The sequence below is a fragment of the Arachis duranensis genome, chromosome 6, assembly GCF_000817695.3.
Source record: "Arachis duranensis cultivar V14167 chromosome 6, aradu.V14167.gnm2.J7QH, whole genome shotgun sequence".
Taxonomy (NCBI): domain Eukaryota; kingdom Viridiplantae; phylum Streptophyta; class Magnoliopsida; order Fabales; family Fabaceae; genus Arachis; species Arachis duranensis.
In genome coordinates, this window is record NC_029777.3 from 16142938 (window position 1) to 16158772 (window position 15835).

A 15835-nucleotide genomic window follows, 5' to 3' on the forward strand; every position below is an offset into this window, starting at 1 on the left:
CTAACATCTTTTAAGTCGTTTTTTTTAATTGTTTTGTATAAAATAAAATATTTTTTTGTGGTATAATTTAAATAAATTTATTAAAAAAATATATTTATTCAAATTTCAAATGTACCACCCTAATTTTTAGCACTTCATGATTGTACTAAAAGTTTAGCCGTTACTTACCTCTAACCCTTTTTGTTTTATACTATCTTTATTTAATATTGAGCATTCGCGAATACGAATCAGAATTTCAATCAAGAAAACGAAAGGTCTTTACTTTAAAACTCTTAATCACAAAAATACATATATTCACATAGCAATATATACATAGACTTATTTCAAGATTCTCAAATACAAGTCATACTCCTCTAAAAATCAAAGACAATAAATGGCGAGAGGAAAGTCTAAGGCTAAACCAACTACAGAAAATACGGATACATATTTACATATAACTCCGATGTTTAGTCACGGTTCCGTGCCAAGAATTCTTGAACCTGTTGCTGAAAGAAACATCTGTAGGAGGTGAGAACGTCGTCTTCTCATGTTATCAGTAGAAAAGTGAATGCTGTAAAAATACAGAATAAATTACAAATAGTTAATTCATGTCCCAAGACAGTCCTCTCTATTGAATCCTTAAATTTTTTCCTAAGTCTTACTTATAACCGTTTAAATCCCTTTATTTAAATTACTTTACTTAAATAAACAACCACAATCAAATGTAAATACACAAATAATATGATGCATGTCTTTTCTATGCAAGCCATGAGCTCATGCGTCGGTTGTCTACCCGCAACCCGATGTTACTCGAGGTAAATCCTGAATATGGTTCCTTTATTGTGTTAATTAGACACCTTGGCATCACGGTTACCCGTGTCAATTAGACCTCATCATAATAACATTTAATGTGTATCACAGTAAAAAACAGTGCTATCAGTTAGGCAAACATTCTCGCATTAGCAATCTCAGGCTATCAGTTAGGCGAGCACTTTCGCATTAGCAACCGTAGGCTATCAGTCAGGCAGACATTCCCACATTAGCAACCTTAGGCTATCGATTAGGTGGGCACTTCCGCATTAGCACTTTGGCACAAGACCTTTTTAACATACACTTTTCAAGTATCTATCTTTTTCATTCTTTTTCATTCTTTTCCTCTTAAGAATCTATTTTCTTCATTAGTTTTCATTTCCTTTTTTTTATTAAGCCTCCACATCACCAATTACATATCCACACCTCTGCATCACCTACATTATTCACTCATCTATTATAATCTTAAATCGATTAGTTTCTAAATAATCAAATTTCGTAACGTTTAATAAAAACTCTTTTTCTTAATAAATCGAACTCAAACTATAACTTAAAACAAAAATCTTTTCTCAGTAGATTAAACTTAAAAAATAGTACTTTTCTTAATAATTTGAAAATCAACTATGTTGAACCCTAAATCCAATTTTTTTTTAAATAATACTTTAAGCAAAGTCTCAAAATTTTGTAAAATTTCTACAGCATTTCTTCTAAAATTCGAATTTTACCACCTTTCAAGGTCCCTACCAAACCATCCTTAATTCTCTAAAATCCTTCTAGATAATTTAAATGAATCAAATTCAATACTATGAATCCATTTTTAATTCTCAAATATCACTTTCCATTTTAATAAAATTCAGCTCTCTTTTAGTTCTTTTACTATTTAATCAACCCAATAATTATTAATACATCAAACCAATATTTTCTCAAACTCTTTCCAATGGTTTCAAATCCAAGTCACTTCTTAGTATAAATTTATAATAATTCAAACTTTGAATATAAAATTCTTTTCTCAATATAAGTAAATATGCAACCAGATCTTTTTTAACATAGGATCATTTTCTTAAAATAGGTTTATAAATCGGATTTCCAATGAAATATCATTTCTTAATATAAATATATATAAAAATCAAGTTTTCAAAACAAAATCACTTTTTTGTTTGTTTTTACAAGAATACAGGCAGAACCCTTCCTCAAAATTCGACTTCACCATCCTTACGGGCTTCCTCACTTTCATAACTTCTCGACAGTTTAACCAGCCTTCCATCAGCACTTTTCAAACACAAGGTTCTCAATAATCGACATATGATTCCAATCTTAGTAAAATCATTTATATAATAACATCAAAATCAATTACTATTCACTTTTTCAACCAAAAACTCAATTACAATCATAGCCAATCATTCATAGCAAAGAAATCCAAACTCAATAACATTATAATTACTAACATATTTGCAATTATTTATTATATTTTTGGACATTCTTAAATTGAAAACGGTTAATTATTAAATAAAATTTCATACCTCCGTATAAAATCAAAATCAACAAAAGCTCCGGAGAAGCTTTCTGATCGAGTTGTTGAAGAAGAAAGCATCAGAAATCGTCTATGCTTCCTAGAATTCTAATTGGCCAAACTCAAGGGGAAAAAGATCTACGTCACTGTCAGCTTCTACTGGATAAAAGTAACTTCAATATGTAGAGAAGGAGGATACAGACACTTTTACCGGTGGTTAAGGAAGAAATGAATGAAGTATAAGTGTTGATTAATGGAAGTAAGGAAGCATGAGTCATTTGTGTTTTATATATATAAAGGCAACGTGGCTTGGTTTTAAATATAGAGGAGTGTTAGGACTACTAAAAATATGGTTTTTTCGGACGAATTTTGAGACGAAATTAAAATAAATTTCGAACAAATTAGAGATAATTTTTTTTTCAAACAAAATTGGGCCGAATTTTTTTGTCCCAAAAAACTTTGTTGCTAATTTACATTTTGTCTGAAATTTCGTCTAAAATTTTTTTCAGACGATTTTGTGACAAATTTCGAATAGGCATTTATCTGCTAAATTTCTAACTATTATGATGTATTTTAGACGAATTTCAGACAAATTAGCTAACATAAAGACAACGTATTTCAGACAAATTTCAAACATAAAAATATTGATTTCTATACAAATTTCAAACAAAAAATATACTTTATTATGATCTACTTTCTATATTAAGACCATCATAATCATTTTTTCATATTACATCAACGAAATTATAAACACATAATAAAGTCATGAAAAAGCCAATTACCATAAAAGGATTAAAAAAATATTTATTATTAAAATATTTGTCCATAAATGTAATCAAACTAAAATAAAAAAAATAATTAAACTAAAACAAATAAAAAAAGCCTTTAAAAAGGTCAAATATCATGAATAAAATAAAATGTACTAACTAATTCACCTAAAAATTTCTTAATCTAAATCAGAAAAAACATATACTTGAGACATCAATCACTCATGTTATCATCCTCATCATCACTAGAGCCTGTCCTAATCTCATCATCCGCAAGAACAGACATGGTTGAAGGAAGTGGGAGATTCAACTTTTTATACAAAGCATGAAGTGTCTTTTCAGAAGAACTAATTTTTTTCTGTTGAGCTTTTAGTTGACGTCCTTGATCCTTTAACTTATGCTCAGCATCATTCAACTTAACATTTTGCTCTTCATTGATCATTTCTTGCTCCTTTGTCTTTTCTTTCTACATGTGAAGTTCTTCCTCAATATTTAGATTGTTTTTGGATGTCTCTGAGCAATTTCTGAAATCCAACTTTGAAAAGAGATCTAAATCAAAAGCAGCTTTCTTTTTATCCTTTGTCACAACTTCATTCTAAATAGTGTAATCATCGGGTATATCTAGGTCTTCTTTAGATGCCTCAACATCTCCCTCATTATTCAAGGATAAAGCTATTTGAGAAAGTTCTGTCTTTCGCTTTTTAAATTCGCTCTGCAAAACCAATTAATTTTAATCACAACTAAATATACCATAAACAAATACTAACATATAGTGAAAATTATTTTTAAAAACGACAAAAGAAGAACAAACTAGCATCACATACAATCACTTTCTCAGAAGTGTAAGTACAAATTGCATGATTCTTTTTCTCTGTTATTATTAAGACATGGAGTGTGTTTGGGAGTTACGAGGAAAGGAGAGGTAACGTTAAGGGTAAGATGAATTATACTAGGGATTAACATGGCACTTGTTTGGGAGTTTAAAATAGACTGATGTTGGGTTATGAAATCTCCACTTTGTGTGAACTCTAAAAGTAATTAGACGGAAATTGTTGGGGGAAGTATAAGCCTTCTTCCCTCTCTTCTCTTAAATCTTACTTACAAGCATACACACCCTAAAGAATGTCTTGTCTGAAGCAGAAAGGCCACTGATTGAATTTTTAAAAAGAGGACTGAAAGATAAGCAAAAGATATGAGAATAGATTGAGTGAATTAGATGAGTGAATTATAACAAATTTTAAGAGCAAATCAATATAATTATATTCACAAATAAATAGATTGAATGACTCATTGAAAATTGTATTTTTGAAGGACTTTGAACCTAGGTAAGAAAAACAAGCGCTCTGTTTTTGTTAGCTTGTATTGGTAAACATGAAAAAATTCTTAAGTTCTGAACTCCTTAAATTTTTGGAGAAAAGCCAACCAAATTCAAATAATTTATTATGTGATCAGTTTTAGAACATAATATTAGAATTGGCAAAACAAAATGTAATCACAACTAGTAAAGTAACCAACATGACTTTATTAAAATTGAAGTTAATCATTAAGCAGATAACTTATCGAAATCGGTTATCCTCATTCCATTCTTCCTAATAAAAATTAGAAATTGAGCACAAGCACCACTTTTGCATTGAGCTGCTGGTCCATTTAGATTGAAAAATTGTATTTGCTGCATTTGTGTCCTATTGGCTATTAATTAAAGACCTTATAAACCACTTATAATTCAAAATTTTCATTTTAAAAAGCTAATTAGCACGAGAAAATATTGATCAAATTTTTTTCTTAGTAATGGTTAGTATTTCTTTCTTTCTTTCTTTCTATAATCATGTTGATTAATTCAAAATGTTAGGGACATAATACAAGCACAAATCAAAGAAGGCTTTAGAACAGTGACACAGATTGAAATTATTAGCATGTTTGTCAAAGACATGTGAATTTCAAGTTAAAAGTTCTTATGAAAAATTTGTAGCAGCATCAGAACTTGTTCAACAGATTGGCCAATAAAAGCCTTAATAATAAATACATAACATCTCTTAAACCTCAAACTAAATCTAGTAATCTACTATTAAATATTAATAGAAAAACAAATTCCATCGTATTAATAAGTTTAAGACTCGCTATTAGTCAAAAGGGAGAATAATAATATTTTGCTGGGAATAAATTTGTTACTTATTGTTAGAGAATCAATTAGTATAGTTTAGTATATTTGTATATTAATTGTAGGATTCTATCCCTTTATTGCTCTGATTATTTACCACCTATAAATATTCCTTGTATATTGTACCTTTGATCACAACTCAATAATACACTTTTTAGATTACTCTCTTAGTCTCTTGCCTCCTTATTTTTCTCTACCGACAGTGCCTCTTTGTTCTCGTTTTTCGATCTGTTTTTGACGCTTTGATTCGTCACCTCCGTCATCATCGTATTCTTCGTTTCGCCAGCTTTCCAACGCCGCTGAGATCGCCGCCAGACGCCACTGGACGTGCCTGCACGCGCCACCGGAAATCCGCTGCTCACCTCCATTGTTTCCTTCCAGAAGCTTCAGCAGCCGTTGATCTTAGTGCAGATCCACGCTCCTGGTGCTGCCACGTGTCGCAACGAAGGCCTCCTTGGTATCTGCCGACCCGCGTACGACCCGACCCGCGGTTGACCCGCATTCCACGTCACCGCTAGCGTGTTCCTGTCACTCCTCTCCTGTGCTGCCACGTGTCATTATCTCGCTGACGTGGCGCTAACGTCACTGCTGATGTGGCGCTGACGTGGCAGACAAGCAGGACACTCCCTAAGGTTTTTGTGAGCTCTTTCCGATTTTGCACTCCGATTTCTCATTTTCTGCTCCGAAATTGCCATTTTGTCTCCTCTCTTTGATCTTTGTGACTACTATCATGGAAACGCCAGATATTTTTGCTGCCACCGATAGAAAGGGTAAAATCTGTCGAGACTGTAACCATTCTGGGCACCTCTTCCCCGACTGTCCTTTTGTTGAATGTCGCACATGCCACCAGAAAGGTCATATTAGCTACCATTGTTCACAGTTGTTCTGCCGTTACTGCAAGCTCTCGGGATATTTAATTACTGCATGTCCTACTTGCCCACCACGTCCTGATCCACTCAACTCGTCTCCTGTCTCTCTTTCTGATATTGCATCTCTTCTTCAGCGTCTTCTCTCTATTTCTGGTAATATCCCTGCTGTTTTTTCCACCCCTCCAAGTACTTCTAAATGGTACGTTGACTCGGGTTGCTTTAATCACATGTCTCCGTTGCGTAATATTTTCTCGTCCATGTCTACCACTACAAATGGACCTTCTATCAATACTGCAAATGGCTCCCTCTAGCACACAACACACAAGGGTTCTATATCCCAGTCAACTCTTAATCTTCTTGATACTTATTATATTTTCAAATTAAATTTCAATCTTATTTCTGTTGGACAACTTGTTGATCTCGGTTTTGAAGTAACTTTTTTCGTTTCTGGTTGTCGTGTACAGGATCCTCGGACGGGACAAATCATTGGGACTAGACGTAAGGTCGGAAGGTTGTTTGAACTCGAGAATCTTCATATTTCTCATGTACCAAATCTCTGTGCTGCTTCTTCTCCCTCTACCCTCCACTTATGGCATCAGCGTCTTGCCCACACCTCCTTAGGAAAATTGCGTCCTCTTGTGTCTCAAGGTGTTTTAGGTTAGGTTCCAAATGAATCTTTTGATTGCATTTCTTGCCAAACTGCCAAATAACCTGCTTTATCTTTTCACAATACTTCATCTCTTGCTTGCTCTCCTTTTGATCTCATTCACTCTAATGTTTGGGGCTCCGCTCCCACTGCCTCTATGGGCGGAGCTCGATACTTTGTCGTTTTCATTGATGATTATTCCCGTTTTACTTGGGTTTATTTGATGACTAATCACCATGAGTTACCTCAGATCTATATCAACTTTGCTTCTATGATTAAAACTCAGTTTTCCAAGGTCATTAAGGTTTTTTGACGTGATAATGCTATGGAATACCGTGATTCCAAACTCTTAGCCTTTCTCGTAAAATAGGGTACTTTGTCTAAGTTTTCTTGTCCTGGTACATCTCAACAAAATGGTAGAGCTGAACACAAACACCGTCACATTCTTGACTCCGTTCGTGCAATACTCCTTTCTTCTTCTTGTCTTGAGCGTACTTGGGGTGAAGCTGTTCTTACTGCTGTTCATGCTATCAATAGACTCCCTTTTTCTATTCTTGGTAATGTTACTCCCTTTGAGCATCTTTATCATACCTCCCCAGACTATAGTTCTCTTCGAGTTTTTGGTTGTGTATGTTTTGTTCTTCTTCAGCCTCATGAACATAGTAAACTTGAACCTCGGGCTCGTATGTGTTGTTTTCTTGGTTATGGCACTGAACACAAAGGTTATCATTGTTGGGATCCTCTCTCTAAACGTATTCGTATATCTCGTCATGTTGTCTTCTAGGAGCACCACATGTTTTCTCGATTCTCATCCTTTGAGTCCATTCCTACTACTCAGTCACCTTTGTTTACTAACCCCAATGTTGATCTTTTTCCTAGTGATGATTCTACAGAGTCTATCTCGAGTGACCCTCCATAGCCTCCTGTTCTTCCGCCTTCTCCATCTCCCGATGATTCCAGACCGGACGATGATCCTGCTCCTACCGTCATGCCTCCTCCTCCCGCTCGTTCTTCTAGGGTAAGGAATCCACCTCCTTATCTTCTTGATTACCATTGCGTTTCTATTATTCTTCATCAACATGAACAAAAGACATTCAGAGAAGCCTCCTCAAACCCAAATTGGCAACAAGCAATGCAAGAAGAAATACAAGCACTTGACAAAGCTCACACTTGGGATTTGGTTGATCCTCCTTCTGATCAGGAAGTTATGGACAGTATATGGGTATACAAGATCAAGACTCGCTCTGATGGCTCTATTGACTGTTATAAGGCCCGCTTGGTTGCTCAAGGTTGTACGCAAGAGTATGGTATTGATTATGAAGAGACTTTTGCTCTTGTCGCTCGTCTTACATCTGTTAGAGCTCTTCTTGCCATTGCCGCGGTTAAAAAATGGTCTCTCAGTCAGATGGATGTGAAGAATGCATTTTTTTATGGGGATTTGAAAAAGAAATTTTATATGAAACCACCTCCGAGATATCCTTGTCCTTCTAATAAGGTTTGTCTCCTTCGTAAGGCACTTTATGGACTTAAGCAAGCTCCTCGAGAATGGTTTGACAAGTTCAGCACTACCATATGCAGTCTTGGTTTTACTTCTAGCCCTCATGAGAATGCTCTCTTCATTCGTAAAAGAGAACGTGGAGTTGTTCTTCTACTTTTGTATGTTGATGACATGATCATTACTGGAGATGATGTTGATGGTATCTCTGATCTCAAGGCCTCACTTCACCGTACCTTTGAGATGAAAGATCTTGGTTCTCTCAGCTATTTTCTTGGTCTCGAGGTCATCTCCACTGATGATGGCATCTATCTCTCTCAGGCTAAGTATGCTTCAGATCTTCTTGCTCGTGCTGGGATTACAAATAGTCGCACTGAGTCCACTCCTCTTGAGCCTAATGTTCGATTTACCCCTATGGATAGCACTGTTTTAGATAATCCGACTCTCTATCAACAGTTAGTTGGCGGTCTCGTCTACTTGACTGTCACCCGACCAGACATCGCTTATCTGGTTCATATACTTAGCCAGTTCTTGTCAGCTCCTTGTACTACTCACTATGCGGCAGTTCTTCGCATTCTTCACTATATCAAAGGCACTCTATTTCATGGCCTTTTTTTCTCTGCTCATTCCTCTTTGTCTCTTCAGGCTTACTTCGATGCTGATTGGGCTGGTGATCCCACTGATCGTCGTTCTACTACTGGTTACTGTTTGTTTTTTGGCGACGCTCTCATTTCTTGGCGTGCTAAGAAGTAAACGTTCACTGTTCGCTCAAGCACAGAAGCTGAGTATCGTGCCCTCGCTGACACCACTGCTGAGGTTATCTCGGTTCGTTGGCTCCTCGAAGATCTGGGTGCTCCTCGGTCGTCCCCTACTGATGTTTTTTGTGATAACCGCAGTGCTATTCAGATCGCCCATAATGATGTGTTTCATGAATACACCAAACACATTGAGATTGATTGTCACTTTGTTCGGCAACGTATCCTTATTGATGTTGTTCGTCTCATTGCTGTTGGAACACTAGATCAGACTGTTGATGTCTTCACGAAAGTTCATCACCCGACACGTTTTTGGACTTTGTTATCCAAACTCAAGTTGGTATCCTTAGCTCCCACTTGAGTTTGAGGGGGGATGTTAGAGAATCATTAGAATCAATTTAGATCAATTAGTATCATCTAGTATATCTGTATATTAATTGTAGGATTCTATCCCTTTATTGCTCTGATTCATTTACCACCTATAAATACTCCTTGTATATTGCTTAGATTTCTACTACAACAAATTTTAGGAAATTTATTAGTGTTCAAGCCATTTAATCTTTAAGTAGCTACAACATATAAATCAAATACAAAGCATCACATAGGCATTCAATCAAACATGTGGTGTGCAATTCAAAAATTTAGCATAATCAAGCAATTTTCAGCAGCATTCAACTCATAACAGCCATAATCCAACATTTACAAGTTAACAAAGATCTAATAAACTAATCCTAACCTATCTTAACCACTTAAATCTACTAACAACATGCAAATTTTAACTAACTAACTAATTAAAAAAATAGACTGGAAAGCAGAGCAAAGAGAGAACCTGAGGTGATGACTAGGGTTTTTGAAGTAAAGACAGGGAAAAAGAACAAAGCTGAGTAACAAATACTGTTCACAAAAATTAGAACCTTGCAGAGGACGCACAAAGAGAAGAAGAGGCACGAACAATCTAGCAAAGGGGCAGTGTCTGAGGCTGGCAGGGGCACGTGTTCTGAGACCGGCGGAGGCGAACACATGTAGGAGGCGGAGCGGTTGTTCAGAAATGAAGGCTGGTACTTGGGATTGCGATTGACGATGATGGAGGTGGTCTGAGGTGTGAGATTGGAGGCTGGAGTGGTGGATGTCTGAAACTAGAGACAGGAGGCAGAGCAAGAGCGGCCAAGCACGAGCGGCAACGCACAGACAGAGGCAGAGCACGCAGAAGGAGCGTGAAGCACAAGCGACAACCACAGACCGGAGGCAGAGCACGCAGAAGGAGGGAGAAGGAAATGAAGAACTGACCATGAAACGGTGAAACCAAAAGACAGTTCTGATAAAAGGTTTGGTTTTTGGCAAGTTGACCTAGGTATTTTGTTGTGATACGAGGGAGAAGGCACTCAAAAACTAAAATTCCCTAAAACTAAAAGGCGGTTTTGATAAAGTTTTGATTTTTGGCACAAAATAAATAATAAGTGGCATTGAAATAATTGTGTATAGCAAATTTTTTAAAATTAAAATTATATCTAATTTTTAATATCAAATTAAAAAGGATAAAATTACAACAAAAATATATTCAATAAGTTATAGAATAAAATATTGATATTTAAAAGATAGATATTTTAAAAAATTATATCTAATAATAATTTAAAATATATAAATTTAAATTATGTTTTTAAGTTTTTGTTACATAATAATCTTAAAAAATAAATATTTAGAAGATCAATATAATCAAATACATCTTTTATATTAATAGATAAGATAGATAAGATAAGATAAGATAACTGCCTCAAATATATAAAGAGGTGCCAATAAGAAGATAGAATATATAAAAAAATAAAAAGATAGAGTCTCCCAAGTTTAACTAAAAAAAAGTAAAATATAATATACAATGATATAAAAAAACTAATAAAAGTATAGTCAATTTAGTTTTAAAATTTAGGATTGGATAAATATATTTGTTAAATTTTTTATTTAGTACTGAGTACGTACTACCTAAATTAAAAGAGTTATAGTGAATAATAGATTAATTTACTAATCTTATATTTTAATGGTTGATATATAATGATTCAATTAATTATTTTAAGATTGTAATTTATTTCATATTTGATATTATATAAAAATAATTATTAATAATAAAAAATTAAATAATTTTTTTATTTTTTAAAATATTAAAAAAATATTTTAAAAATAAACCAACTAAATTTGATGGTAGCCCACCAAAAGTACCGATTTTGTTGGCGCCATGCACAAAATGGCTTCCCCCACCAGAAGTTCCAATTCGTGTGCGCCCTTCTTGATTTTGTTGGCGCCATGCACAAAATGGCTTCCCCCCCACCAAAAGTTTCAATTCGTGTGCGCCCTTCTTGAGACGACGACTAAATCTATTTTACAAGTGCTTTGCGAACAATGGCTCTGTGCATTTTAGTAAAGTTTTCTCTGCATGCGTATTATGGAAATTAATATATTTTATTTACTTATTTATATAAAAAAACCTGCCTAAATAAGCACTAACGTACCTATTAATCCAATTTTTAAAATATGTATAATAATAAATAAGATGTTAATTGGTACTATAATTATTTCATATTTTGATTAAGAGGTTTTGAAATTGAAAAGTGCAAACAAAAACCTTACCTTTTTATAAGTTATATATAATTAAGGTAATTTTAGGAAAAAGAAACTTTATTTTGGAATAGTAAAAATATTTGGGACAAATTATAGGATAATTTAAAATATAAATAATATCTTTATACTAAATTTTAAAAGTTTTCAATAAATATTTGAAATCTATTTGAAAATTGATGAACTTTCAAACTGATTTTACAAATGATGTTATTTTTATCCCAAATCTGTGAGAAAAAATTTTGTCCACTTCAAAGGGTTAGTTATAGTAAAAGCATTTAAGACTAATTATAGATAAATTTGGGATAGAATTAACATTTTTCAAAATGCGTCCCAAATCCGTCTGAAGTTATTGCGCATATTCAGATGGAATATAGACGAATTATAGTTTTTGTCCAAAATGTGTTGCTAATCTGTATAAAAATTTTGTCGCTATCTAAAAAAAATTTGGCGCCAAAATTTAAACAAATTTAGGACAGAATATATTGTAATACCCCAACTTTCGACACGTCATGACCATTGTCAAATGTTCGGGTGTTACTGGTCGTGCGGGCCTACTTAGCTCTAGACTCAGATTTTTATAAATTAATATCAATAAAAGCCTTTATTGATTTAATCGTGAATAAATTATTATTCGTGGATTAGCGTTTAGTTGCTCGCAAGGTTAGTTTCTTTAAAGTTATCATGTAAGAAAACACATGGCAACAAAAATAACATATATAAACATATATACAATATACACATGAGTTAAGTTCAAGGATACATGTCATCCATCAAAGCCGAGTATCACACCAAGTTATATGTACAGATACAAAAGAAGAAATTAGTCCCAACCCTCACACGGGTTTCCTAAACTGGAACCGAACTACTAAGACTTCCTACCCCTCTAAAAGTACTACAAAGCGAGGGGAAGTAATACTAAGATCATCAAAAAGGAGCGAAAGATTCACTGCTACAAACTCTGGGGTGATCTCCGAACATCGTTCAAGAAAGTGGTCCAAAGCGTGCTCCATATGAAGACTCCTCCGCGCGCCGGATCCTCATAATTCAGAGGTTAGAACGAAACTCAAAGAGCTCATCTGCTGGACCCGTCTGGGGAGGGGGGAGAAAGAAAGAAAAGAAGGGTTAGAACCTAGAGTTCTCAGTAAGGTAAAAGGGAAACCTAGGGTCTTTATCTCTAAGTTGTCGCAAAACAGCAAAAAGAACAAACACAAAGACTCAAGGCACAAACATATATATAACAAGTAAATAGCATGAACAAAGAAATGACAGTAAAAAATTTACAAGAAGTTCATATGCGCAAACAAGATGATGCATGCATGTTCCTAGCGCAGGCCATGAGCTCATGCGTCAGTTGTCTACCCGCAACCTGACGTTACTCGGGGTGAACCCCGAATATGGTCCCTTTACTGTGTCAATTAGACACCTTGGCATCACGGTTACCCGTGTCAATTAGGCCTCATTATAATAACATTTCAATGTGTATCACAGTAAGGAACAGTGCTATCAGTTAGGCGAACATTCCTGCATTAGCAATCTCAGGCTATCCGTTAGGCAGGCACTTTCGCATTAGCAGTTTGGCACAAGGCCCATTCAACATACACTTTTCATAATTTACTTATTCATTTCAATTATCTCTTTCAAACATGGTTTTTCATTTACTTTCTCTTTATCATGCCTCCGCATCACCAACACTATAAAACATACCTCCGCATCACCGCCTAAATATACATACCTCCACACCACCGTCTAATTATACATACCTCCGCATCACCCATTAACCTTAAACCTTCTTGGGGACAACTTACACATTTACATTTAACTAAGTTCCTAAACTTTTATAGAAATTCGGACATAATCTCCTCTAAAATAGCACTAAAACCACCCTTACGGGTTCCCTCAGCTTTAACAACGTTCAAACTTTCCTTAACAATTTACCAGGTAAACATTCTTAATTGGTCATTATACTCTCTTTAATCTCTTTAGTTATTGTAAAAACACGGGTTTAGAAAATAAAACTTGGTTATGGGGCATTCCTACCATAATTGAAATTTGTACAAATCTTTCAAAAATTCTACTATCATTGCAGAAAAAATAGCAGCGAGTAGTAAATTTGTTCAATTCACTAAAAATCCAATTCTCACCCATTGCCTTTCAAAATTCATGTACTTAAACAAGACTCTTCCATCTTTCTAGAAAACTAAATTTCAGACTATTACCATGTCACATGTAAAAGTTATGAGGTTAGGAACACAGCATGCCTTATACAAATATGTTTTCAAAATCCAGCAAGCAACTCACACTTTTTGCAACATATCTAATTGGTTAAAAAGATTTTTGACACGAAATTTAAACTGAATATTTTAGACACATAAATCTTGAGACTGCCATTGATTTCAGCCCAAATACTCATCAGAATTATAAATTAAGTGAATTGGAAGTTGGTGCTTCTGCAATAAAAAATAGAATTTTCTGCTGAAACCATCAATCTTCAAAAATTCCTTTCTCTCGATCCACTTATCAATTAATTCTGAAATTTTTACCAGATATTAAAAACACATTATATTTTTATAGAAAAATAATTTTATCCAAAATTATGATCTAGAATGCTCCCAGAATTTCGTTCATTTTGCTGCCAATTATGCAGAAATTGCAGAAATTCTGCATAATGCACTTCTAACAACCTCACATGCCAAATCTTATGTTCAAGCCTAGAATTCATCTAAAACTATAATTTTAATTTTATTTTAACTAACTAAAGTTGCAAGAATGGTCAGAATAGCTCCAAGAAAACAAATTCAACAAATTTCACAATTTCAATTACTTAACCATAATCAAACTTCCACTTTTCAGCACTATATCAAACATAACAATTCATATAACCTAACCATAATTCAAACACATAATAGAGCCATATTTATCATAAATCAAGCATATAATAGTTTATCTATTCTCATCACAAGCACAACCATAAGAATAATAGTCTAATTGTCCTAACCCTTACCTCTTTTGAAGTTGAAAATTCTATTTTTACTTCTTTCAGGAATCAGAACCCTAACCGTATGGAATTGGAGCTTTGGCCTCTCTTTCAAGAATGAATGGCTGACCTCACCTCAAGCAAGGGAAGAGTTCTTGCCTACGATCACTACTGTTCTAGCAAGAATTGGAATTAGAATGGTAGAGGTGGAATAAAAGGGAAGAACAGAATTTGAATCTGAAGAAGAGGAAGAAGGAGAGTTGCTGGTTCTCACCCAACAAAGAAGCTTCGAAGATTCAGAGTGATGAGAGGTGGGGTGCCTTCCTTCTTGATGCGGATGGCTTCTTCCTTCCTCTTCAGTTTCGTTTTGCTTCCCTTCTCTGTTCTTCTCCTTCATTGTGCGTGTTTTGGTTCAAAGAAAATGAGAAGCACTATTAACAAGAGATAGAAGAAAAGAAAGTGGGTGAGTGATGAGCGGATAATTTATACGCTTTTTGTCATTATTTTTAGGTAGTTTTTAGTAAGTTCAAGCTACTTTTAGGGATGTTTTCATTAGTTTTTATATTAAATTTACATTTCTGGACTTTACTATGAGTTTGTGTGTTTTTCTATGATTTTAAGTAATTTCTGGCTGAAATTGAGGGACTTGAGCAAAACTCTGAAAAAGGCTAACAAAAGGACTGTTGATGCTGTTGGATTCTGACCTCCCTGCACTCGAAATAGATTTTTTGGAGCTACAGAACTTCAAATGGCGCGCTCTCAATAGCGTTGGAAAGTAGACATCCAGAGCTTTCCAGCAATATATAATAGTCCATACTTTATTCGGGAATTGACAACGTAAATTGGCGTTGAACGCCAATTACATGCTGCTGTCTGGAGTTAAACGCCAGAAACACGTCACGACCCGGAGTTGAACGCCCAAAACACGTTATAACTTGGCGTTCAACTCCAAGAGAAGCCTCAGCTCGTGGATAGATCAAGCTCAGCCCAAGCACACACTAAGTGGGTCCCGGAAGTGGATTTATGCATCAATTACTTACTCATGTAAACCCTAGTAGCTAGTCTAGTATATATAGGACATTTAACTATTGTATTAGACAATCTTTTGATCACTTTAGATCTAAGGAACATCTGGGGGCGAATAGTCCTTAGACCATGGGGGCTGGCCATTCGGCCATGCCTGAACCTTTCACTTATGTATTTTCAACGGTGGAGTTTCTACACACCATAGATTAAGGGTGTGGAGCTCTGCTGTACCTCAA

General features: G+C 34.8%; 1 long non-coding RNA gene across 1 annotated transcript in view; it reads right to left on the reverse strand.

Annotated features, from left to right (window-relative positions):
• Window positions 1-382: 382 nt before the first annotated feature.
• The window catches only part of LOC127739762 (uncharacterized), a 37093-nt gene continuing 21640 nt past the window's right edge, over window positions 383-15835 (reverse strand). Inside the window, exon 3 of the long non-coding RNA XR_008000449.1 lies at window positions 383-550. This is a non-coding gene — a long non-coding RNA (uncharacterized LOC127739762). The remainder of the gene's footprint in view (window positions 551-15835) is intronic.